This window comes from Erpetoichthys calabaricus, chromosome 13, assembly GCF_900747795.2.
Source record: "Erpetoichthys calabaricus chromosome 13, fErpCal1.3, whole genome shotgun sequence".
NCBI classification, from domain to species: domain Eukaryota; kingdom Metazoa; phylum Chordata; class Cladistia; order Polypteriformes; family Polypteridae; genus Erpetoichthys; species Erpetoichthys calabaricus.
Window position 1 is genome coordinate 54,851,714 of NC_041406.2, and position 27,739 is coordinate 54,879,452.

The following is a 27,739-nucleotide window of genomic DNA, read 5'->3' on the forward strand; positions in this document are numbered from 1 at the left end:
ATCACTGGTCGAGTATTTACCCACAAGCCATACTTTATTAAGAAGAAAAGTTTATATTTATTTTTACATTATATGTGAATTCACAGCTTTTAGGATTTGAGTAGAATGTTGATTAACTAATTGCTTTAAGATATTATGGTACTCTAACTACTAAGTATTTTTTATATTTAGCATATATTTAGCACTCCAAAGGGTATTTAAAAACTGTCATCTAAACAACTTTATTTACTTATAGTTAATAATGACCCTTTTCAAAAAATGCCATTTTGCTTTTTTCAAAACATTGAGAAAATCCTGTTTACGTCACTGTGCCTGCTGGGAAGTTTCCTGTTGCTTGGGTTGGCAATATACGTTTGGGATTTTGAAACCATGCTTTAGAGCAAGGGAGCTGAAAGCCACTATCTAGTATTATTGATTACAGTTCACTCCACAACCCAACAATTATGTCTATCTAAGTGAATGTGGCCTGGCAATTTTAATTTGAGAAAGTATGCTTTGCAGTTAAATAAGCATAAGACATTAGTGAAGCCTAGAATTAAAAGTAAGCACGGTCCATTGTGGCTAGATAGTGTGCTAGCAATGACAAGGAAACAAATGAAGTAGATCTGCTTTAAAGTTTAACCAGCTGCGTAATAAGGTCTTGGTGAGCTGTGATGTGTAGCTGGCAGGATGCAAAAATAAAAAAGGGAAAGAAACTGCTAAGTTACTGAGAAGTGGTTGGTGACACACGGTCAGCAGCAAATATAAAAAACGCAACATAAGCAATGTCCCACATGGGGAACAGGGTGATATGGCAAATTGGTCATTCTTTAATCATGAAAATGAATACACTAACCCTAATAATCCAAAAATAAGATACATTTTATTATCTACCAAATGGCTCTCATACCAATAGTGAATTTTTAACATGAATTGCTGACTAATTGTATTTAACATTTCCTTTATAAACCTCTTCTTTGCTTTCATTATGCTAGCACAGCACCACCACATCCTCTTGTGTCTTTGTCCCTTTGTCCAACCAAAAACTCTGATGCTTACAACCAGACCTTCTTTTTCATTTCCCACTCACTCTTTATTCCAGATTATTCTGAGATGTCACTCACTCTGGCTACAGTACAAACATCCCATTAAGTTCCTTCTCACACTCTGGCCTCATTCATTTTCCTGACCTTCAGTTTCAGTGCATGTATTTTCCTGCTTTGTTCATGCCTGTGACCAAAGAATCACCGGATACCAACTGACGCAGTGGTATACTCTTATCTCAGAAGACCACTTTCTCATTTTTTGATTCATTTTGCTATCAAATAACCTTTTGTTATTAGGATTATGACATTCCTCACGTCTTTCCTTTTTTTCTTAAATAGAGTATTTTACAGAATTATTTCAATTAGTAAACCAAATTTCAGACACACTTTCAATTTTAATTGTACAAAATCATGACTCTCGGATTTTTATATCTTTTAGCAAGGACACTAACAAGAACATTTAGTCTGTCAGGATGATGATGATGGTTCGCTAATTAGCTGCATGAACACAGAATCAGACAATTCAAAAGGTGATTTATGTGGCTGACTTGGGCATGACACTGTGGTGTCCCAGACCCATAGCACAGACAGTCTAGAAAATCACACCACGTTTGTAAGAAGAATATTGTGAAAGATCCTCAATCCTAGGAGTGGAGCAGTTAGAAGAGATTTTCCTTAGTGAGGTCTGTTTCAGGTAGAGTTCATGCAACCTTTCCTTTCCAGCCTTGTTCCCTGTATAAACCACAAGTTTACTCTGCACTTCAGCACTTTCTTTCCTTATCATGATTCTATCACACTAACATACAGTACACTGGTAGTTTGGTCTAGAGGCTTGCTTTTGGAGTTTAAATATCACTACTGCTGGTTCAATCTCATCCTCCAACATACTATATGCTTAGAGCAAAATCACATAAGATGTCTTTTCTACAACTGTAAAAAATATGAAAAAATAAGTGTTCTGTAGCTGTGATGCTGCATAAAATAATAAGTGACTGTTTCATGATCAAAATATTAATACAGACTTGTACACACTTGCTGACATTCCTCCTCATGTCTTATCACCGGAGGGGCCTTGCCACAGTTCACTAGACATAGGACAATACAGGCCTGGTTTGGTCCAACTGTAGTGTAACCAGGGGAGCACACATATATTTTTGGAACTTTGCCTTAGAGCTTTGTACTACTTTTCAAGATTATTACCCTTGACTCCCGATTTGTTTTTATTATGTTTTTTCAAATGTTCCTAGAAATAATTGTGAAATTTCTCAGCACAGTTCCTGCTGCATTATGGAAAACTTGTGCTGGCTTCATCAAATCACAGCATGACTGTGACAACACTGTGGTTACTGAATTGTTACATTCTTCCATACAAATTGAAACCAGCTCATACCTTGCTGATGGAACTGGAACATTCTGTACTGTTCCACAGTCTCCCATAAATATCCATTTGGGTTAACCCACTTGCTCACATTCTGTGCTCTGTGCAGCAGGGTGACTGCACAGGGATACGTTTCTCTCACTCTCTTCAGCTCTTCATAGCACTTTCACTCCTTTATTCATGCTATTTGCTACACTCTTGACCTCAGTGTCATCAAACTACTAAATGAAAAGCCATAAGACTGTGGCTTGATGTGAAAATGGATCTCTGGCTTCTGTTTGTAATGAATTCTGGTCTTCCTACTTCTAACAATACAAACAAGCTTTTGCCACAGCCAGAACAAAATATTTCTCTGACATGACTAACAAAGTGTTAAAGCAATCTTAATTTTTTTTTCAAATCAACCACCTCCTTCACATGATCAACAAAGATGCAAGGCACTCCTAAAAACTTAAAAATCAACCAAATCCTTCACCTTGCAAAAAAATAAAATAAACAAAATGCAAATTGCTCCCTTCTTTAAAGATTAAATTAAAACTTTCCTCTCCTCTCCTCTTTTTCCACTGACTTGCCCTTTTCAAATTTGTTAAATCCTGACTGCTTGTAGACAGAGTATAATCTTTCAGTTAAGGTCCAAATAAAAATTATCCACCATAATTGTTTTGTTCTCACATGGAAAATGTTAAAGCCTGTGCATTAAATTGGCACATCATGACAGGAGAGGGACAATGACACATTTTATTCCAAAAAGACACCATACATAATCTCCGTCCGCAATATCTCTGAGGAGAAAGTGAAGCTTTGAGCTCTTCAAGCAGTTCAGTGTTTAATTTTGTGTCAATGATGAACGTGAAGCAAGCTGCTCGGTATATTTTAATTGATTTGATGAAAAGAAAATCCTGTTTTTCACCAGGGTAAAATAAGGCTTTTCCTAATCTAGTTTTCTCCCAGAATCTGATTATAGAGATTTTTTTTTTTGTATCAGTAAGGTGCTGCTGGAGTAAGTGAATTTCCCCTTGGGATTAATAAAGTATCTATCTATCTATCTATCTATGTATTCTCTCAGTGTCCTCAGTTTTGTAGGTACTTCTGTTTTATTATGAAAGGATAAAGTCTCTTAACTCTTTACTGTATCCATAGAGTATATTTTAGAAAACAAAAATTCCCCTTCAGTCACTGTCTGTATAGAGTTTGTATGTTCTTGCCTTCTTCGTACCTACTTTCACAAGCTACTCCCATTTCTTTCACATCCACAATTTTGTAGTGTAAGTTAAATGGTGCCTCGTCCAGGCTTGGTTCTTGCATTGAGTCTGAAGTTATCAGGATAAGCTCCTTGAAACCCTGCAAATGACTGCCCACTACCCTGGAAGGACCATTTAGTTAGAATACGGGCCTGAAGCTAACCACCCCAGCAGTCACCAGCTCAGTGCCTCTGTAGTAGTGTAGGTCTATCGCATTGCTTTTCCAGTAGAATGAATGCAGCTGCACAGTAGACCTTTTGCCAGTCAAAAGAAACTAGTTACATCGTTCTGCTACATTATTCATTTGTCATTGATTCTTGATACTGTTTCATTAAAAATAAATATTTGTAAAGTTCAACAGCTCTAATATCTAATTTTTTTCTGGAATGCAAATGTCCAGTATGTTGACAGAGCACAGCATTTAGGCAGCGGCAATCATCTCCTACTTTAATCTTTTGTTCACCCAGTAGATGGCAATCATTTTCTTCATATAGAACAGAGAAAGGCAAACTGCTATTTTATTTATCATTTAAAGTCCTAAGCTTTTTAATTTGAACTCATTTTCATTATGTGTGAGAATGGATCTCGATGGTAGAGTAAGAAGTGCTAACACGGACTAAAAGAGGTGATCAGACTGATTGCCAAACCCAGCTCTGAAAATGTCATCGTAATCATCTTAGGAATACTGCAGGACATGCAGTGGGTTTCTGATCATATTTCTCCACCTTAAAGCTTTCAGGTAACATTTTAATTTAAGAATTATTTCTTAAAGCTTTCCTTTCAGTTAATTCACTTCTGAAGAAATTAATAAATGAACATCTAGTTATTTGATGAAAATGTTATCCAAATCATAAGTAAGGAAAAGAGAGACTATGGAGTGTTGATTTTAAGCTAATTTAGAAAAAAAAACAAACAGACATTACTAGGTCTTATTAAATAAAAGGCACAATTTCAAGCAATAGTTAGCAGTTCAAGTATCATTACTAAGACAGTCGGTAATAGAGAAATGGCACACAGGGTGCTAGAGCATTACAACAATTGTGACAAGCCCGTCCATCCTAGGTTCAAGATTTGAAAGTTTGTAAAGTCCATCTCTCAATGATGCAACTTGGAAACGTATTCCATGTGTCTATGGCTGTTTGTGAAGAGAAACAAATTCTAATATCTATGGTAAATTTGTCCTTAACAAGTTTCAACTGTGTCCCCGTGTTCTGTTACTATATTTATTTTAGAGTAACAAGTAAGATCACTGTAAAAATTCCCATCATAATTTTAAACACTACAATCATGTCACCTCTTAGTTCCCATTTGTTTAAACCAAAAAAGGTTCAGCTCCTTCAATCTCTCCTCATAGCTCATACCTGTTAGCTTTTGAATCAGCGTAGTCGTTCTCCTGTAGATTTTCTCAGTTATGTCTTTTTTGTAATATAGAGACCAAAAATGAACACAATACTTAAGGAAAGGCCTCGGGTGAGAGTATCAAACACCCATACAAGACTTAGCAATGACAACTTAGAGCATGCTACCATAGGATTACAGAGGCTGAGGCAGGACAGTGATGCCATGTTTCCACAAACTACAGGAACCAGGATCAGAAGGATGGACTGGTTCCAAATGTTTTTCACTATAAGTAAGAACACTTAAGAGATCATTTGTAGGTTAATAAAATAAAATGTAAACAGACAGTTTTTGAGTACCTACTCATAAACAAGACACAGAGGTACTTTGAAATTTGTAATTTGAAAAGCACAAATTGCACAGCTGTGATTTGATCTTTGTCATGCCATACCTTTTTCCACTTGTGCTGTATTGTGGCTGAGCATATAGTACAGAAACAAGCACCAGGATCCTTTACTTTGTGTCATCAAGTACAAAGGCATTGTCATTCATCTTCCTTTTTTCTATACCTAAGCTCACTGCCATTTATTTTTAAAATCTTGTCCTCTTGCCCATGCATTTTTCCTAGGCTTAACAACTTAAGATTCCATCTCAAGTAGAGGCTTTCAATCCTGCTCACAAAATTGTGTATAGAGCCCCAAGAAATTTTGTGAACCTAAAAGGAAATCGGGTATGCTTCCAATTAAACCTGAAGCACTGAACGATGAAATTAAATGGATTAAAGTGAAATCCAGAACAGTTGTCCAGAAGCAGGCAAGAGTCGAGACATGGAGATCAGAACACTAAAAACCAAAACTAAAATGTTAAATAAACTCTTCCAAAGGTCGCAAGCTGAAGTCCACCCTGACCTTGTTTTGAAGCGCTTTTCAGCCTTCACTACAGCAAGTCTATACTTTGCCACAGGAAGCAAAGTTCGCACACTTCCTTGAGAGCTCCACCATGTTTAAAAGTGGAAAACTGAAATCATCAAATGTCATGTGACCTCCATGTCACATGACTAGCAAAGGAACCTGTTGTTATAAACTACAGTATATGGTTTATGGCACCCATAAAATAAAATGGAGATATGAAAATAATGGCAATATTAAAAATTAAAAAAGAACATGAATAAAAATAATATTACATCCAAAAATTATACAAAATGAATAAGGACAATAATGAGTAAGATCCTGAAAGAAGAATATAGAAGTGGGCTATAGACAGTTAACAGCACTTGTGCCCATTTTTTCTGATGCCAATGCTACTAAAATGAATTCATCTGCAATACACAGCACCTCCCAAAGATGAAAAAGTATTATTACTGGAGAATTAACCCTAGTGCTTACATTCCCTGCAACAAATAGCCATGGCTCCAGAGAGATGTATAATGATCTGGGTTACATGCTAATTTACTGTAGGAAGTGAAGCCCTTTGGTCACACTCCTAAATCATTCATGGCTAGTGAAATGAAGTATGTTTAAACTAAGCAATAAATATATGTTATCTTATGTGGGTGAAGACAATTTCATCAGTAGATGCCACAAAATCTTTTTGTTCATTAGGGTCAATTTCTGCTATAGTACATGCAATTGTAATGCCCCCTTAATACTGTCAATGATCCTGCAACTTCAGATCAGTGCCATGGCTATCCACTAGCATGGAAGAAATGTTCCTGTTGCAGATATGTTGGCCAGGGAGTTTGCGATCTATCAGACCATTACATCAGCCTTAATTAACAAATGTGCAGAAACTTACCAATAAGTTATAAAAAAGGAATGCAGAATTATCACAGCCATCAAAGTTGAGAGAAGCAATACAAGGGAGATGGTGGGTGGGGAAATACTTTGTAAATAACTAGAGGTTTGTAATCACACCGAGTAGTTGTCAAAACAGTGTCCTATTCAAAGGTGAAAAAATCACAACATTCAACACACTGCAATTGTGTCAGTAACCTATAAATAAAGAGGCAATGAAATTACGTTTAGGCTTGGAATGTACAAACAAACTGAAGACATGACTGGATTGTACATCACCTACCTCCAGGGGTCTGTTCGTATGCACAAATATGTTGTGTACGCCCATTTCCTCGCACACTTTCAGATGTATAAAACCTAAACAGGCAGGCATAAATCACCAAAAAAATGAACTGGCATTATATCATATATAGGTGGAGAATCTATGAAACAGCAGCTCCATACAGTCGCAGGTGCTTTTAACAACTAGTTCAGTAAAAGGCAAGCAGTTCTTATAAAAATAGTGAGTCACCTCAAATATCCATGTAAAGTGAAGAGAATCGATCATTGTGTTGCTTGGCGCCGATGCTACACTGTAAAGGCGCCTTCGGAGAATGATGCTTATGTAAATAGGATGCATTTCTACTCTGTAGTTCACAGAAAGTGTGTCACATTATGCAGGCATGTAGCGTCCTGTTTGCCCGTACTTGAAGAGATGCGGTGTTGTGAACCTGACCCACCAAATAATCAGCCAAATCAGACAAGTTACAAACTAGTTACAACTTTGTTTGAATGTAATTAACAGAATGAAAAAACAAGTAATCAGTATCAGCATTTATTTTTTAATCAGTTCATTTAAATTGTGGTCAATATCACATAGTACAGCCCTTATATACCTTAGCTCATTGACCACATCTCTTACAGCATCCACTATTGCATTTTGTGACTCCAGAATAGCGATCGATTACCGAGGCAGAGGTATAAGTGCAGCCAGCCTCTGAAGATGTGCTGGGCACAACAGCATCATCACCACTTGGAGTCCCGTCATCAGCACAGGGGTCAGTTTTGTAATATTGTCTGAAACAGAATGAACAGACGGTGGGCTGCGACTTGCCTTTTCACATCGACTTTGATATCTGACCACTTCTTTTTTATTTCGGGAACTGTGTGATTTTCTGAAATTGAACTTTCGAGTGTCTCCACCACTGTATATCGCTCCATAACTTCCTTTTTTTGCTTATACCACTGCTTAATCCAATAAATAGTAAATTTTTCCTTGCCTCCACTCCGCATTTGCTGAAATTCTTTTTTTTTTCCAAATGATTTTGCCATTGTTTTTAACAAAACAATGAATGGAAGGTGATATTTATATTGATTTGCATATTAAAATATGCAAAATTCTGGCAGGATTGGGGTGGGGCTGTAGGCGCATGCATGTGAGTTAAGTGGCATTTATACTGAGGAAGTGTGTGGATCTTGGTGTACACACAGTTTTATCCATCTGGATTTTTTGTGCACACACACATTTCAGTTTTTGTCCATATGCCATGTTTTAGTGTAAATTCTACGAACAGCATTATACATGAGGCCCCAGGACTGTCCCTTAAACTCTAAATGGCCCCTGATAGATCACAAACTCCCAGACAGGTCGAGGCAGGCTGTAGCAATACCTGCTTGTCTGAAAGACCCAAGAATGCATCATCCTTGTAGACTTCAAGGCCCATCAAGCTTTACAAAACTTCTGATGTGATAAAACAAACTGAAAGTAGCATTAATTATCTTGGCAAACTATTACACTATATCAGACAACAGGTCCTCAATATATATCAAAGAGAGACAGACCTGCTAGTCTAATGTTCAGGTAATAGTCTTGATGAAAAAGCTAGCAGTCCCTAATGGAACACCTTTACATCATTATTTATGAAAACAGTGATTATGAAGGACAGCTTAAAGCTTATCACAAATATAATTTCAGATTAACTGTATTATGTAGGAATTTGGAGAATCATGAAATTATCTTATATTAAACTTAGCGTGTTTTTGCTTAATGATGCAGACACACTCATTTGTTCAACTGACCTAAAAATGATTTGCTGCTGATTTTCGTTTGTATTCATCATCTGATTCTTCCTGTTTCTGTATCCAGCAGTAGCTGGTCAGCACTGATGGATTCCACTTGCCCTGATATTGCTTTTCCATTGTTGTAATGTCCCAGTGGAGCCTTTTACCATGTTTGTCACAGACTGCACTAATATTAGCAATTGTGAATGTAGAAAATGAATCTTTAACAACATGTTGCACTTCATGGTCTTGCCTGCTTGAAGCATGTTGTCATCCAGCTGGATGTAGTTCGGTGCTCTGTTATTGTCAGGAAAATTCTCAACAACATGCCTTCCATTCGATTTCTTTCAGCCACACTAGTAGATATTTGGAACTGCTTGTCATTGATGCGTCTGATTTGTGGAAGAACAAAAATGCCTTCCTTAATCTTGGCATCAGTTATTCAAAGAAACATCTGTCTCAAATATTGAAATCCATCAACCTACCTGAGAAATGCTTTCTCAAAGTATTTCATCTAAGTTTTATATGAACTAGGAGACAAAAATACCTTTGTTCGATTGACCGTGGTTTATGTGCCTCACTCTTCTGCTTTGAGACCAAATGCTTATGGAGCGGCAGTTCTTTTTAATGTGATGAGAGACTCTTTAGCATTCCTGTCCCATTCGCAAATGAAACAACAGCACTTGGTGTACCAAAGCACCATTCCTAGTAGCAGTGCCGCTACTTTTAGATCACTACAGTTGTAGTTGTTATAGTTATTATAATATATACAGTATGTTGATTCCCATAATACAGTATATAATAGGAAAATCTAAAGCCAATTTTAGCAATCAACAGGCCACAATCTAATAAGATAAACTCAAAAGTGTTCAGGAAGTAAAACCTTCATTGTTCAGTGTGTGGGATATGGCCGGCCATTCATCCCGGCCAATACCCTCAGGCCACTAGATGGAGCCCTCCTTGCAACGTGGAGATGCCCCGAATTCCAGCAGGGCATCATGGACTATGGAGTTTTAATACACAGCCCTGCTGGATAATATCGGGGCCGCCAGGAGTCGCTGCAGGGAGGCCCAGGGATTTATATTTTCCGTATAGCCCAGAAGTATTTCCAACTCACAGGAACGGAAGAAATGATATACTTCCGGGCTGAAGAAAAAGAGAAGTTTTTACCTGACCCAGAAGTGCTGGATAATCACATGGACTGAGGGCTCAGAAGCACTTCTGGGTCGAAGACCATAAAGGACTGTGGGAGATCCCAGACAGATGAGTTGAGCTGGGTGGAAGGGTGGCAACGTGTCTGGGAGTGTGGAGGAATTGATTAGTGTAGTGATTATTGATTTATTATTGAGTATTGTGGAGTGGAGGGTGCTTTGTACACTTTATTATTATAATAAATATTATTATTGGACTTTTACCTGGTGTCCGATGTCTGGTCTGAGGGTTCAAGGAGTCGACAGAGCCTCTATCTGTCACAAGTGTTACCTGTCGTCTGCACTCTATATTTTTATATACAGACCAGCAGCTTCAACCTGAGGCCAACAATTATAATGTACTGCATGAAAAGAAGAGACAGAGAAGAAGCTGTGGAACCAAAAAAGATATGATGACAGCTGCATGATGGATAAGCTATTATAATGCAGTAGCATGGCCACTGGAAACCAATAGTTGTCATTCAACCAGCTGTCAATGAACAGTCATATCATTAAAAGAGTGAACAATGACATTTGTATCTCAACACTCTCCCTCTCTGCTGAGCACAAAAGCAAAGTCCACTGATATGAGCCCTTACTGTGATTAATAAAAGAATTAGGACCTGCATCGTGGGTACCACACTACGTGTTTTCATAATTCAAAGATGACTACATCAGATCCAGGCATTTGGCACAACCCACAAATATTCTGGACTCTTAAATGTAAAAGGATGTAACTGGATCACTGCCCTGAGCCAGCACAGCCTGGTGGGTAGTGAACTGAACAGTAAACTACCAGGTTGGAGATTTAGCCCTCCTTTCCGAATCAATGTGTAAAGCACAGGATGTCTCTTAGCCAACCTTAAGGCCAACTATAAAAAATACAAATCTGAAATAATTGTGCTATAGCTCAGCACTTGTATAGAGCCTTGGGATGGTGTTCACTATATGAAGGTGCAATATAAAGTTTTCTTAAAAGAAAACTGCATTTTGATGCTAAACATTACAAATCATTATTGTTATTAATGAAGGATTAACATTTAGATTCGTTCATATGTGAACTGTCTGAAGCAAGCTAGAGCCTGGGTTTACATGCTGCTGCATTGTGAATATTTATAATGAGACAAGTAGGCATTCTGTCTAAGTAAAAGCATTCCGCTTTTATTCAAATCATGTCAATATCACATCACCATTGTGAAGATTTTTCTTTTCACATCAAGTATAAAATAAAACATGCTGCCTTCAGGCACTATGTTTTTGGCTCCTTTATTATTGAGGTTGTCTCAATTGGCCACTTTCTGGCATCAAGCCACAGGTGAGAATGTGTTTATTAACGCTGTGAAAAAGTACTTTGCCACTTATGCCTCATGGTATTAAAGATCTATTGAAATGCCGTAATGAATTGCAAAATGTTAGCATTACCAATAAGAGTTTTATCTTGAAAAGCAGACCACTTCTCTTTAATGATTCTGCTGTCATGCACACTCTTAGAGCTCAAGAGACTTCTGTCACTTTCCACACCATCAAGAAGGCTACAGGAGGATTAGCTGCCTCTTTCTCCACTGTCACTTAGGCAGTGTCCAGTCATTGTTCTGGAGGGCTACAGCACCTGACAGTTTTCTCTTGATCAGCAGGCCCCTTTCTGCTATTAAGTGTAATGCTTTCAAAATTACATGTCTTCATTTAAAGCAAGCTGGCAGTGGGAGCCGTGGCGGCGAATTCCTGGTGAACAGAGACAGGTGTGTATTAATTCATACTTTTATCATTCCCACTGGAGTCAGCTCAACAGAATTCTCAAGCTTTGCATTTTTGAGAAAACAAAAATTCATAAAGCCAGTTTCTTTTATGTGTAGTGTAATGAAGTAATAAAGTAAGACCTTTTGTTGAGAATGTCAGGTGTGGAAATCTTTAAGTACTGTAGTCCTCCAGGACTGAGCCATTCACTGTTCTTCCATTCATTTGCAGTTCTTGTTTGGACAATTCCACAGTAGCTAGGATGGTAAAGGATTCATTTTCCTGAAGGATTTGGTTCAGAAACAACTCCTTCTTAATTTTTCCACTTCAGCTAAAACACTCTTAACTCAGCTAAAACACAATTATTTCCTACAACACAAAACAGATTCACAAAACTCACAATATTACAGAAGAAGCTGTGGGAAAGATGACTTCACACTATAAGGTTTCTCATATTTTTTGTTCAATATACATTCAGAAAGACATAAAGCGTGTATACAAACAACTCAGTAAAAGCAGTGTGGGTGAAATGTGCTTCCGAACCAGTTAAGCCACCAAAGGAGAACTTATGGTGCCAGAGTAAGAATTTATCCCTTGGAAATTTAAGCAGTATACTGTATAGTATATTTTTAATAAATGAAGATGGCCAAAAGAAAGCAAAATCTTACAATACAAAGTACAATACTGAGAAGAGAAGACTGTGTCATGGAAAAGCTTCTGGTTTTTGAATGCAGAAACAGATCAACATTAACCTAATGAATCCAAGTCATTTGCTGGCATGAATTAGGTGTACCCACATAAATGTACAGCCACCATGATGCTCAAGAACAAAGCCCATCTGAACAGCATGCACAGGTTAAGGTGCAACGCAAAGACTGGGGGTTCACTTTAAATATATGAAAGGAAGAATGCATGTCAGATTTCTCATATCTTCTTTTTTAACATATTGAGCTAAATTGAAAAGGATGTATTACAATAAGAGTTAAATGAAAATGGAACAAATGGTAATGGCAAGGATTTTGTTTAATGCAAGTAAGAAATAAACAACTAATATCAATTCCAAATTTGCAAGTAGGGTCACTAGAGACAGGTAATGCAGAATTATGCATTTGCAAAGCTCCAAACAAGTTACATTTCAAAACAAGATGTCAAATAAATTATATGGCTGTTTGAACATTTAACAGTTACATGAAGAACTGAATTTGTTTACTTGGCACAGCTGTTTACAAGGCAGAATAAAACAAACCCTGAAAGAAAGAGAAGAATGATTATAAAATTACAGTTCAGCTCACAGCAGTTACATTTATAACTGGATCACATTTCTTGCATGCATATATAATATGCAAATACAGCTTGAATAAAATACTGAAAGGAAATATTAGCGGAAAAAAAACACAAGGTAAATTGTGCGTTAAGTTTAGAATTAATGAGTGAGAGTAAGAGAATGAGTGGTCTTCATACATTTAAATGGTCAAAAACAATACCGTGACAATTATACATCTCAGTATGACAAAGGAGACAGCAAGGTGGCTCAGTGGCTTGTGCTGCCGTGTCACACAGCTATAAATGAAACCTTGTGTGAAATCTGAATGTTCTCCGAGATTTCATGGGCACATCCTCTGGCTACTCCTGCTCCTGACAAATAGGTCGATTAGGTTAATTAACAATTGTAAACGTTTCTGGTATATCTGAGTGTAGGTGTATGTCCTGCAATGGACTGACATCTCATCTGTTGGTGGTTTCTGCGCTGTATTCAATGCTGCAATGCTTTCTGTGACCCTCTAATAGGGTAAGTGAGTTCAGAAAAAAGGTGGCTGGGTAATTTGTAAAAAAAACACAGCCCTCATCAAATCCTAATAATTTTCTGCCTATAAATAATAATTATAAAACATGAAAATAAGCAGAAATGCAAAATAAATAAATAAAAAGAGATACAAATATACATAAATATAAATCATGCATACAAACACTCCAAAGTAGATGTGAATAACTTACATTGAAAATTCAAAAAACGAAAAGTCTGATGAGCCAAAAAAATATATATATATACAGGGTGAGACAAAATTTTGTTAACACTAATGGTACTATTATCTATATTACTTACATACAATATTTGTAGACAATTTATGTGCCACATATGATACATGGTTTGAACATGAAGGGGAACAGGTTGAGACAATCCTGTAAATAATCTTGTACATATGAAGTATGTTTTGTGAATAAATTGCTTCCGCCATTCAAATGTTAACATAATTTTGACTCAACCTGTATAAATATTGTGTCCCGATCTGGGGGGCACGGAGGTCTCAAAGGGGGTGCCGAGGTGCTGGTCAGAGGGGGGAGCGTTGCCTGTGTATGACACAGAAAGACGCCGAGTGGTGATGTCAAGGCAAGTCTCTGCCCCTCTTCTAGCGGTTGCTTTGTAGGACCGGACCCTGGACAGGAGTGTGTAGGCTCCCCGCCGTGGGAGACCCACCCTTGCGGGACGGGCTGCTGGCCCTTATGGGTCTCAGCTTACGGAGGGGCAATGTGGTGAGCAGCTGGGGGCGGTACCCAGCCGGGACGCCTGGAAGGGCCGGGAGAGGGACTATGCCTCCTCCGGACCACGAGAGGGCAGCTGCCCTGGTTTGTATGGTGGCCACGGGAACAGAGCATGGAAACTCAACTCTAATGGGCCCGTGGACACTGCCACGGGGCACCCAGATGCCTGGGAAGCCCTGGATGTCAGCACTTCCGCCACACACGGAGGTGCTGGTGGAAGGAAAACCAGGGACATCCGGAGTACGGGTGTACTTAAAAGGGGCTGCATCCCTCCATTTCTCAGCTGGAGTTGGGTGGAAGAGGACAGCTCGGAGGAGAGGAGTGGAGGCGGTGAAGGAAGGCTGGAGATTGAGAGGCCCGGACTGAGGGTGTGTGGTGCAGGGGCACTAGGTTGTGTGCGATACACTTGTATATATTGTAAATATGAATAAACGTGTGTGGTGTTGTAAACCATCGGTGTCTGCCTGTCTGTGTCCGGGGCTGGCTATATATTGTGGCAGACGACCAGGGAATGACTGGGAGAGGGGCAATATCCTCCACAGGGCGCAAGAGGGCAGCCCCCCTGGATTACATCAGGGCCACGGATTGGGAGCTTGGAAGTTCAATGCTGTTGGGGTCCGTGGCTACTGCCAAGGGGCGCCTGAACAATCCCAAAGCCCTGGGTGGCAGCACTTCTGCCACACCAGGAAGTGCTCCCAGAAGTTCATCAGGGAGAACATGGAGCACATCCGGGTGCAACATAAAAGGGGCCGCCTCACTCCATTTGGGGAGACAGGAGGCAGAGGACGGAGCTTGCGAGTGGAGGAGTGAGGGCGGCAGTAAAGAGAAGAGAATAAAAAGGAAAAGAGCAACAAAGGAAGTGTGAGCTAATTATAGCTGTTTAGAGCATTGTGTGGTATTGTTGTGTAATGAAGAATATTAAACGTGTCTGCATGTGTCCAGGCAGCATTCACACACACACACACACACACGCACACACACACACACACACACACACACACACACACACACACACACACACACACACACACACATACATACATACATGTGTGACAAGGCAGGCACAATCCCTGAATAGGACATGAGACCATTGCAGGGAGAATACACACAAAAACGCACATTCACATACATTGGTGCCAATTTAGCATTGTCAATTCACTTAACCTGCATGTCACTGGACTGTGAGAGCAAACTAGAGCACCCAGAGGAAACCCACACAACCAAAGAGGGAACGTGCAAACACCACACCGAGAGCGCCCAGTGTGAGCTCAGGTCTCCTTACGGCAAGGCAGCAGCACGACAACTGTGTTACCATACCGCCCTATTCTTAGTTTTATCTTCAGTATATCTGTAATAGTGCACTGTGCACTGGGTTTATAATTAAAAAGTACATTTACAGAATCAACCAAACTGCAATCCCAAGTGACTCAGAAAAACAAAAACATAATTCTGTGTCATTAGCACTGCAAAAGAATTTTAGACTGAAATGTCTGATGATATCATTCAAAAGCAAAAAGTCTGAATAGATAAGACAAACATTACTATTAAATTGGCTATATTGTGTGACCACAATGTACATAATGCATAAATGTTAATACATGTATCTACAATTAGTCTACAATGTAAAGGGGAGCTAAATAACTAAGAATTGTTCTAAACTTAACTAGAAGTGAAAAAAGAAACTTAAATTTTACAATAATAGCTAGCTAGGATTCTTGCTTCAGCCTTTTTTCATAGTTACAGAAATCTGAATATAAACTCACTTAAATGTTAGCAACGATATCATAAAATGAAATGTGTGCAGCCACAATAACTGAAAAGACCACCATGAAGCACAGCATACCTGTCTCGTGCTCCTTCCTTTGTGTTGCTTCCATTATTACATGCCCACATTATGCTTATGTTAAATGTTTACCTCCCAAAATTCAAAGCTATCCATGTCCGATGACTTCTTTAAGACTGCAATGCCTACACACATTTTTTAAATTAGATAAATCAACCAAGAATCAGTTTTTCTTTTACAACAAAGAGTAGAGCGCACACCAAGCACATCAGCGCTCGATCACAAACTAGGCCAGGAATGCTGAATGGGCAACTGCATTAACTCAGGGGCAGCTTTGTGGTCAGTAAACCGCACTGCTTGCCCATGCAATGTTTAGAAACTGTACAGATGTGGTCTGCTGTCCATTAAAACAATAATATGGAAAACACTGATTCTTCCGACAGCTACTACACTTATCTGAATGTCAGAGTTAACTTAGTGACCCACATAGTCAGTTTGACAGGCCCCTCTTAGGCCCTAAAATCTTGTCACAATATTTAGCCGTCATTCTGTAGCAGTTTATCAATTACCCCCGTTTCACTGCCTGATTTTTCAAAAGCAGCAAATGAAGGTTGCTCAGTAAGGATCTGATGTAAGAGAGTAACTAAAAAAAGGCATGCTAATAGCTTTGGGAGCCGTTTCATAGCTGTCTGCTGCATCTAACATTTAAATACAGCTGGTAATCATTTTGGCAGTCTTTATTCTATCGCTAAATGCACTTGACTGCTAAATTATGCACCTGTTATCTAACAACATTCGCAATTGTTGCTATTGTTATAACTGGAAATTACTCTTCTTCCTACCTGCTTTGGCATTTTTCATTACTAAGTGCTAACCTTTAAATGAGTCTTACTTTATAACAATATATTAGATTAAAACCAAAACATAGCACTGTGAAAAGCATATTTGCCCCCTTGCTGATTTCCTGTGTTAATGCAAATTTATGACACTGACTGTTTTTGGCTTATAATCAGAATCTAATGTTAGATAAAGGCCACCGAAGTAAACAAGTAACACTTTTTTAACCTTTATATAATAGGAATGATGTATCGTATAAAGTTAACCAAGTTGTAAGGCCCCTCCATTGCATCTTAATGACTTGCCCACTGTAAAGCCATGATTTTCAGTCATTATGTTGTAGATTCGATTGTGCGCACAGAACCATTTTTTTCTTGCTTATTATTTAACTTCAGCAAGCTGGAGTTGTTGAACTGATGGTCCTCTAAAACAGTGGTACGCAACCTTTTTCTATCCTAGGATTATTTTTCCAGCTACAGTACATATAAATTGCAGACCACCAACATATCTGAAACATCGGAATGCTATAAAACCTTAATTGTTTTTTGTTCAACAGATGAATAGGCGCTTAATCAATTACACGAGTTATTAATTAGCTGCCAGATGACAAGTAAATTATAACAATAGTGAAGAAAAATAAATATGCATACAGTTTATTCAATACATACATGCTGATTACATACATATTGGTTAGGTTAAATACTTTATACAATTCAATGGTTAGAATTACAAAATATTCAATGAGCCTTGAGCTTGTATCTTGCTCACTAGTTTTTCAAATGTAGGTGTCATAGATAGTACAGACAGTCTCAAAGCTAGTGGTATTGGCAAATGGTTTCTGTGATTTGTTTTTATAGCACTAAGAGCAGAAAATGTAGTTTCACACGTGTAGGTTGAGTGACAGGGAAGAAATACTTTAAATTCAAATAATTCAAAAGTTCAAATAAGTTAACCTGCTTACTCATTTTAAACAAATGGGTTGAAAACAGCAGCATCAAAGAAACACTCCACTACTAAAACAGTCCACAGTAAGTAGTACAGCTCAATCATTTACAAGTGAGTAGTGACATGTTAGTGTTAGTGGTGGGAGAGAGCAAATAAATGGCTTTCTGCTACGTGCCAAATAAGAAAAGTACCATTCTGGTACCACGATGACAGCGGAGCCATACACTGTAAAAAATGTCAGTAAATTTAGTGCTAAAAATACTGTGAATGGTGAAAGTAAAATACCTTTTCTGAAAAAAAGGAAAGTTACCTTATGTTCTACTGAAAATTGCCTGTTTATGTTAAAGAATAAATTTCATTATTTTATATAGCCAAGTTCTGTAAAATCAATTTTTTCTAGCCTTCAAAAAAAGCTATACACAGTTTACTGATCCATTACAGTCACACTGACAAAATAAACTGTTAATTTTACAATGTAAAACTGTTAAATAGAGAAGGTAAACAGCCGTAAAATGTAGAACAGTAAAGCGCTGTTTCGGTAACACCGAAGTTACGAGATTTGCATGAGAAAACACCACCTTTTACCATATTGTTCCTGGTGAACCACATTACCTTTGCACAGTAGGGAAAAAAAAAAACAAACCACGTTAGCAGACTTATTTTTCCCTGCGTGCTGAAGGTTTTTTAAGGTTATGGAGGCTGATTTATGGTGGTTTGTATTTCATAAGCGGGCACACCTATAGGACCCCATACACTACAACAGCAAACGTTACTTCTCCACCAGACAATGTGCCACAGCTTCCTAAAACATTGAATTCTTTTCAAAGTATATAATTAAATAGCACAACATGTTTGCTATTGGTTGTTGTTACTTTACTGATGCAGACTGTGTGTTGGTATTTGATCCTGACAAGATTTTTTAATGGTTTAATGATTGGCATATTTATTACAGTACATGGATTTACGGTTATGGTTAAAAGGTCACTTCTGTTGTAATATGTTGTAAAGAAGAAAACTGTTATTTGTTATATAATTATACAGTAGACCTAGAAATATTACGGTAATATTCTGGCAACCACAGCTGGCAGTTTTTTACCGTAAATTTAACATTTTCTTTAAAGTGTATCAAAGACCTAAACATATTGTTGCTTTCTGTTTTACAGTAAAATACTAGCAACCACTACTGCCAGTTATTTACCATAAATGTAACTTTTTTTTTAAATAACAGTTGCCATACAGTAAAAAACAATAAATGTTTTTCTTCCATTCAAGCATATTTCTCACATGAATGTTACTAAAGATTAAAGTGGAAAGCAAACACATTGTTAGTAAAACAATAACATAAAAGCTAAAAGGCATTTTAATATCACACATACTGTAACATAAGTAGGAAATAAAATTTCCCTTTACTTGCCATCTCTGAAAGGATGTTATAAAGGTTTTATAATGTGCAATGACATCGTATTTTGCAGCAAAAAAACAGATCATCTCAAAATATGAACAAATATGTCCTGTCACTGTCACAAAATCAGTAGCATGAGACGTCTATGCATCTGGAGTGAGGTCATTACTCTCGGCCTTTCTCGCGCACACACACATATTCATACATGAAAACACTATGCCATGGAGTACAGGCAAGACTGAAAAAAAAAACATGTTCAAATGGCGTAGCATTTTCATGTCTGAATGTGTGTGTGTGGACGAGACAGGCAGATTCGATCTCATTCAAGTGGTTACTGGAATATAAAATAAACACTTTTGCAAAGGTATAATGAAACAAGTCTGCTTTTATTCAAGAATGAGGCTGAATAATAAAAAATTCAAGTGACAACAAGATACCAACCAGACGTGATTCACCAGCATTTGTGTATCTGCTTAAGCCCCTTCAGTGATATCTTTTACAGATAGCAAAACTTTACACATGGCTGTTACAGACTGAAATCAAAGGCTTCTTTTTTTGGGCCAGATCTAAACAGTGGTGGGCTGTCAGGACTTGCAAGGCCTTCTCTGCTGGCCTAAAAAAATATCTGAATCACAAACTGATGTTAATTATATTTTGTCCATGAATACTTATTAAATAATCCCAAATAGTCTGTCCGCTTCCTTTCATAGCTTTTTTGATGGTTGTGCTGCTTCCAGACGTGTATTTTCGTATTAAAGCATTTAACCAATCACATTTCAGCCATCATTTGTTGCCAGGCAGGGTCAAAGTCAAAGAAGTCTGCCCGGAGGCCTTCACAATCCGTTCTGCAGGCCCTCTAACACAAAATAAATGTCGATTAAACTGTTGCCTCAACCAATCAGATTTTGAGTTGGTGTCACTAGGGCCCTCTAGCAGGCGTACTGCAACGTCACCGTATTCATACCTGTTGATTGGATAGGATGGTGCAGATGGTATAATAGAAAAATCTGAATGAGAGCATCATGGGGCAGCTGTACACATTGGTATGTCTGGCGGTGACCATTCCCGTGTCCACTGCTTCTGTCGAGTGGACATTTTCAGCCCTAAAGCGAATTAAAACTTATGCCAGAAATATGACAGGGCAGGTTCGACTTTCAGCATTAGCTTTGATGGCAATAGAAAGGGACTTTGTGATGGAACTGAAGCGCACGGATAATCTGTACGACAGAGTAATTGAACTGTTTTTGAGGAAAGAGAGGAGGATGGATTTTGTTTACAAATAATCCGAATTTTTGGTGAGTAAAATGTTGCGATTTTCCTAAATAATATTGCAAGTTTATGAGTTATTATTGATGTTTTTTATGTGCGTCGCGGCTATAGCAGCAGTAGAAAGGAACTCGTTCACCCCTGGTTTGTCTATTCAATAAAGGCATTTATTGTGGCCACAGGAGTTATCTATCTGTGATGCAACGGCTCTTTATACTGTATTTCTGCATATTAAGATGGTTTTTATAACCATAAATTAGTTTTTGAGGGGCGGGTTGACGGAGCACTACTGAAGGCCTAGGTGTGAAATGCACGGTCCGCCACTGGATCTAAACACTAGCGTGGCGAATTGCTCGAGTACTAAAGTGACTTTAGCTACAGGTGAAAGTCCCGTTTTACTTTATGGTGCCAAGCAGAGTTGCGTTGCGATGCAGCAGTCTATTAGCCAGTGAAAGCACTGTGGAGAAGCTGTCTGTTGTTATGGCCCTGCCTTTGTCTAGTCTGATAGCGGCCACATTGCATCTTTGATTACCGGCACAACAAATAGTTCTGAGCAGCTATCAGCCACAGCATCTACTGTGGTCATCACTGCTCTTGTGAAAAGAATGGAGATAAATGCTATCAACTCAGAGAGGGAGAGGCAAGTTCATTGTACCACGTGAACGTCACTGAGAGAATAAAACTGAAAAATAAAAAAACAAGCGTTAACTTTCCCAAGTAGACCAACTTTACACCAGGGGTTACAGGCTCAAGTCAAATGTATGTTTTTATTATATTATAGTAATAATAATAATAATAATAGCAGCTCACTACTCAAAACGTGGTGCGCCCGGTCTTAAACCCTGGACCTTTGGGTTATAAGCCAGTGGTTCTTACCTCCACACCATTCAAGAATACTTCAAAGTCCTTGTCATTTGACATTTGAGCCTGGGTTTTTAACTCATTGCCAGCAACATGTTAATCAAATGCTTTTTTTTTTCTTTGGTTATATTCTTGAGTAAAAGTGCACATATTTATTTGATATTTGGACTAAAGTCTTCACACATTATACACTTCATGTCATTATTATCCATTCATTTTCCAACCCGCTGAATCCGAACACAGGGTCACGGGGGTCTGCTGGAGTCAATCCCTGCCAACACAGGGCACAAGGCAGGAACCAATCCCGGGCAGGGTGCCAACCCACCGAGGACACACACAAACACACCCACACACCAAGCACACACTAGGGCCAATTTAGAATTGTCAATCCACCTAACCTGCATGTCTTTGGACTGTGGGAGGAAACCCATGCAGACACAGGGAGAACATGCAAACTCCACGCAGGGAGGACCCGGGAAGCAAACCCAGGTCTCCCAACTGCAAGGCAGCAGCACTACCCACTGCGCCACCGTGCCGCCCATGTCATTATTAGTATATGGAAAAAGTTTCTGTTTTAGGTGCGTGTTCAGAATTTCTTGTCTCGTATTTCCTTTCATCCTACACTTACCCAGATCTTTGTAGACACGAAACACCCCCAAAATTCGAGGGGTTTACATTCCTAGAGCACCCGCGAATTGTGAAAAACCGTGAATTTTGGATGTTGTTAAAAGAATGCCTATTTTCATAGTTTAAACCCTAAATATGCCACCAAAACACTTTAATTTAATTTCAAACTCAGCTTGATACATTACCTAAAAATAAAGAATGTAAAGGTAAACCTGTATACTGTACTGCTATGTCTCCCGCAGTGCTAGAATGTAAAATACCGATATTACCGCTATACAGTATGTACTGTAATTCATGCAAGTGCGTTTTCATTACCAGAAGCCTTAGAAGGTGCAGGGCGTTTCGGTGGCATCTTGGGGCTTTAAGCCTTAAACTGCCACATACTTGGGGGTTAATGCATCCCTGGACGCCAAATACATTTTTGCTGCTCTTTAAGTAAACGTCACAATTCACATAGAAAAAGTGAAATTTTAATAGAACACTTTTTTTTTCATGCAAAGAGCATCACAATTACTGCAACACTGATCATTTTACACACTGCTAATGAACTGTAAAACTATTTAAAAAAACTACTGGAACAATATGTACAAGGTGCAACTGACGCCATGGATGTAAATCACCGAGCCAACTGCGCTTGAGCTGGCTGCACACAAGCACACAGAGGTAAACGCTGACGCTGGCAGGCTAGTCTTAGTGCAGCTGCAGTACTGCAGGGTGTCACGCTTGGGTCACAGAAACACAGGAGATTGTAGAGACAGGAACTTTATTTAAACACTTCAAACAAACATGTCTCTTTCAGAAGTAAAACCTCAGTATGCAGTTAGTTATCGATTAAAGAATAAACAAACATCATAGGGGAGCACAACCCCCAACAGGAGAAGAAAATGTCTGGGGGAGGAGAGAGAAACAAAGCAATCAGCCAAAAAAGGACAGGTGCTGTTCAGGCTTTTAATTAAACGGAAAACACAAGAACACTGAGCTGGAAATGCATCACAGTCAATCAGTAGCAAGGAGAAATGAATAATGCCATAGCAGTCCGGTGCTGCTAAGATTCATACCATTGACGGTGATTTATTTATTTTTATGGTGGAGATTCCATGGACACACCCAGCTGACCAGCGCGCACTCACAAACAGAGACAAAAACAAAGCAAACCGGTAATCAAACAGCAAATAAAGAATGTAATGAAAACAAATGAAATGAGAAAACAATGATACCACCCCTGTTCCCCTTATGGCGATTACACATTAAATACAACAAAGCACAAACAAAACGCACACAGTAAATCATGAAAAAGTTAATGAAAAATGGCAACGGATGAAATGTAATAATGAAAATAGATAGTCCAGAGATCCGCACGTTGAATGGGAACGTAAAGATAGTCCTACCAGTAGTTCTTGAAATGGTAAAGACGGGTGGACGGGTTCAGGAGCATTCCTTTCTTTGCAGGATGGCCATGAATCAACTTACAGTCCTCATGTACACAGGCAGACAATCCAGACGCACGAAAAGATCCAGGACAAAATGAATTACAGGTAACCCAACAGAAGGCAGACAGACAGGAACTTGAAATACAAATTACAAAAACTTATTTTTGTTTTTGCTCACCGGCCCCCTTTTTAAAAGCAGCGCTGACATCCTTTAACCTCAACAGCCCCAGCACCCTCAGCAGAAGACCAATCAGATCCACTGCAGGGACTGCTGGGAGTTGCAGTTTCAAATTCTATTGGCTACTTTCACCATCCCAAGCCGCGGTTCTCACTACAGTACATTATTGCCTCGAAAAAAGCCATAAAAATTGCGGAGGATATTTGCGGTTTCCACTAACAATTATTAGTTAGGTTCTAAGGAAAAATCTGCGAATGACTGAGGCCGCAAACTCTGAACCGCAACTTCGCGGGGGTCTACTGTATTCCAAATAATGATACAGTATACTGTATTATTTACCCTATACAACTCCAGGAACCTCACACGCAGATAAAGAGGCTTGGTTTGAGCTGGGAGAACTTTTTGCCTGCGAGCTGAGCTCCGTCAAGGCAGGGGATGGGACAGCAGGCTCTTTGTGCTGATTTACACATTTACAAAACAAAAGATGCTGATGGAGAGGTGTGAAGGGATTTAAGGTGGGCCAGGATTACAAGTTTTTCATGGGCTTCAGGGATTCTATTGTTACGTGTACAATGAAGCTGGTGAGAGATGTTCTGGGAACTTATCTTCAGCGAAATAATTTTGATGTTAGGTTACGTGCTGCTACCACACAGGGAACCTTAATTCAGGAATCATACACAGTTTTGGTGCTTTTGGCCTCCTTTTTTATATTTTCTAATTGTTTTTTATGTTTTTTGCATTTCTCGTTCCCTAACTTACACTTTTGCCTCGCCTTTCCCCAACTGCTACACACCAGAAACATAACTAAAATGTAAGCTTGCCAGTTATTCAGTACAGTTAGTTATTTAGTCTTGCAAAAGAGCATGTCACGCAATGATGTGCTAAACAATATTAGTTACCTAGTTTGGAATGAACGTGCCCAAAATGACCAATTGAAAATCATTTACACAGCAGAGCTTTCCAACAAGTTTATCTTTTATTATAAAACATGCCATATAATATAGCTAGTGGATAAAACATTGCATTGCACACCCCAACTGTGTTAAGTGTCATTTATTTTACAGACATCTTCTCTCTCTCTTTCTTTCTCTCTTTCTTCGTAGCCTCTTGCACAATCTGCCGATTGAGCTTCTTCTTGACAAATGAAATAACATTCCTGCAAACACTATCACTTGCATCATCCCAATATTATTATCTGCATAGTCAAGGAGTACTGGTATGTCAGGCTGACCACTTGCCTGCATGAAGACCAGACTCTACCAAACACATTTGTCTGTATGACTGACAAAACCTTTGCTGAGGCATTCTACAGAGGCAGTACTAGTGTTCCAAAATCACATAGTCGATATTGTCCAGCTAACGCCTTATTATGGGGAACCAAATGCATAGGCCTCCAGTCATGTTGCTACTCACTAGGGGAAATAGCTAGAAACTGCAAAGTAAGGTGGGTTTGGTATCTATAAGGTGGGAAAGTCATAATCATAAAACAAGGAAAATTACTCTCTCATTGCAGAACCAGCACTAGCACACTTTGTATTGGTGATTTATCATAATGCATTGCTTACTAAGGAAATAAACAATGTATGGTTTGTCCAAAATAGTTTGACTTAAACATGACCAGTTTTCTACTAGGAAAATCAGGAGCAATCAATGTATATATTAAGGAAACTGGCTAATACCGAGTAGATTTCAGAGGAAAAAACATATTAAAGAGACATCAAAGAGGGCAGAGACTTACCTTTCAATAAGCTCTTTGTGAATCCTTTGTTTTCTTCAGGAAGTTGCAGAATTCCCGCTCACCTCAGAAGATTCCTGAGTGCTGGATACACAGGCGTCACCCACCTCACCAACTATATCAAGGACACCCGAGGAACAGGAGATCCGTTTGTGATATGGAAGGGAGGGAGGTATACATCTTCTGGAAACCATAGAAACAGAGAGAAACAAATATCTGAAAAGGTGCCTTACAAAGCCCCTTCACTGACTCTTCAAAAAGGATGATGAATGTCTCAGGGATGTTTCTGTGTTTCAAATCTTTTAATGGGAAGGAGCTTCCACCTCCTAGATCTTCTTTCATACTAGGGGGCTTTGACCCCTGCTCGCTTCGCTCACCAACCACCCCCGGCCTGAGCTACACGCCAGCCACCTCACATCTCTGCCGCTTGCGTATGTGGATTTCACTTTTACCAAACAACAAATCTTTTAATTCTCGTAGATACACCTCTTCATTGGGAAGAAACACTACTTTTCCCTGATGGCAACACGAATTGGAAGATCTACAAGTCTCCGACTTAAAGTTTAAATCCGAACAATATATTCGATCTCTTTTCGCTGTTCCACTATTTCACTGAGTAATAATTTCCGTTTGTTGTTTGTTTGCACTAATGTGATCTTTACTATCATTTTTTTGAGACTTTCGAATTTTAGTACTTCCATTATCTCTAACCTGCTCTGCATGTGTATCACACCAATGTTTTTGAATTCTTTACAACATTCTACTTTTTCATCTACTCTTTGTCTTTTATTTCTGGCCCCAGGTGTGGTTAAATCTCTTGGCACAAAGTCTCGCCTCGCGGGACGTGAAAGTATCTCTCTGAAAAAGTCACGTCTCGTCCCAGGCTAAAAAGTCTCGTCTCGTTCCAGGATTTTTTTTTATTATAATAGAGAGATTATTGATAAAACAAGAAATTAACTTGGAATAGAAATGTACTTTAGTGGAAATGGAGACTATACTGAAAGTGTGCTGCCACAGATGGCAACTGGTAGGCCGAAAGACGAGGAAAAAGGATCAGGAGATGAAAACATGAACAGAAAACTAGGAGGGGTCAAATCCAGAAAGACAAAAATTAATATGAAGCAAAAAAAAAAAATATGCTGAGCACAAATCTCAGTCAAACAAATAAAGCATTACATTGTTAGCAAAGATTTACATGCAAAAATACCTTCTTTCTCTTTTTAATGTATCTTCAAAAACTTGAAAGTTGTTCCCCAGGCAGCTACATATAAAGTGTTGGATTAATGACATCACAAGTAATGACTGAAGCCACGGCCTCGCAGCGACTTGCAGCTTCATGGTGAATAAAAAAAAAGATAAATCATCTCTGACGTAAAAAATAAACTAATAACAAGTTTGTGTTCTCTGGCCTTAAAATCCACCAGTAACTTACAAAATACTGCAAAAAAATGTCAATGAGTGTGGAAAAATTTAAAGAATCATGACTGAAAGCAGCATACACAAAACAGGACCACTGTGTAGGTAATGCAGTAAAATGTGGACAGATTTACCCCTATGTGGCATTAGGAACTTACCAGTGAACATCCATACGAAAGTGAATCCGTGTCAGCATCTCTAAAGAATTAAGTGCACGTGATAAGAAAGATTAATAAAAGCAGAGCAGGTTCAGGAAAATTAAGATTAGTTCTTAAGAAAATGTTACTAAAGGGTTAATAGGCAGAAAAGTAAAAGAAAGGTGAATTTGTAATCCAGATCTGTGACTCAGATATGTGACCCAGACTTGGCTGTATTATTTTGTAAAAGTCCGATTACACTTACTATAAATAGATTATATGCTTTTAGAGACAATAACATTGTAAAAAAAGTGGACAAATATAAATGAAAGACCTGTGTGTGTGTGTGTGTGTGTGTGTGTGTGTGTGTGTGTGTGTGGGTGTGTGTGTGTGTATGTGTATGGAGTAGTCTGCTCTACTCACGCTGAACCACAGCCACTTTTACATTTTTTTTGCACTTGCATGGTCCTCACTTCTCACTACAAAAGACCAAACACTGCCGCACAACAACAACGTCATGCTAATGACACAGATGATGAGACGCAAAGTTGAAACGAAGCAAACACCGCGACTCAGCACTGTGCAAGTGAAACACTTCAGCAATGGAGGGCATGGCTTGAGGTTTTCACTAAAACATTGTCTATCTGGAGGTTTTTTTTCGAGACAATAATTAATAGGACTCATATGCCAGCGATATAGCTAAGATGTGGTATCGTCACTGTCTTCTTACGAAAGCCAGTGGGGCAGCAAGCACAGGTGGGTCCATGCCCTCTGCCCTGGGTAATTCTTAAGAGTTAGCAGATGCCTCTCCAAGGTCACAAATATAGTAAAGCTGCTAGGGA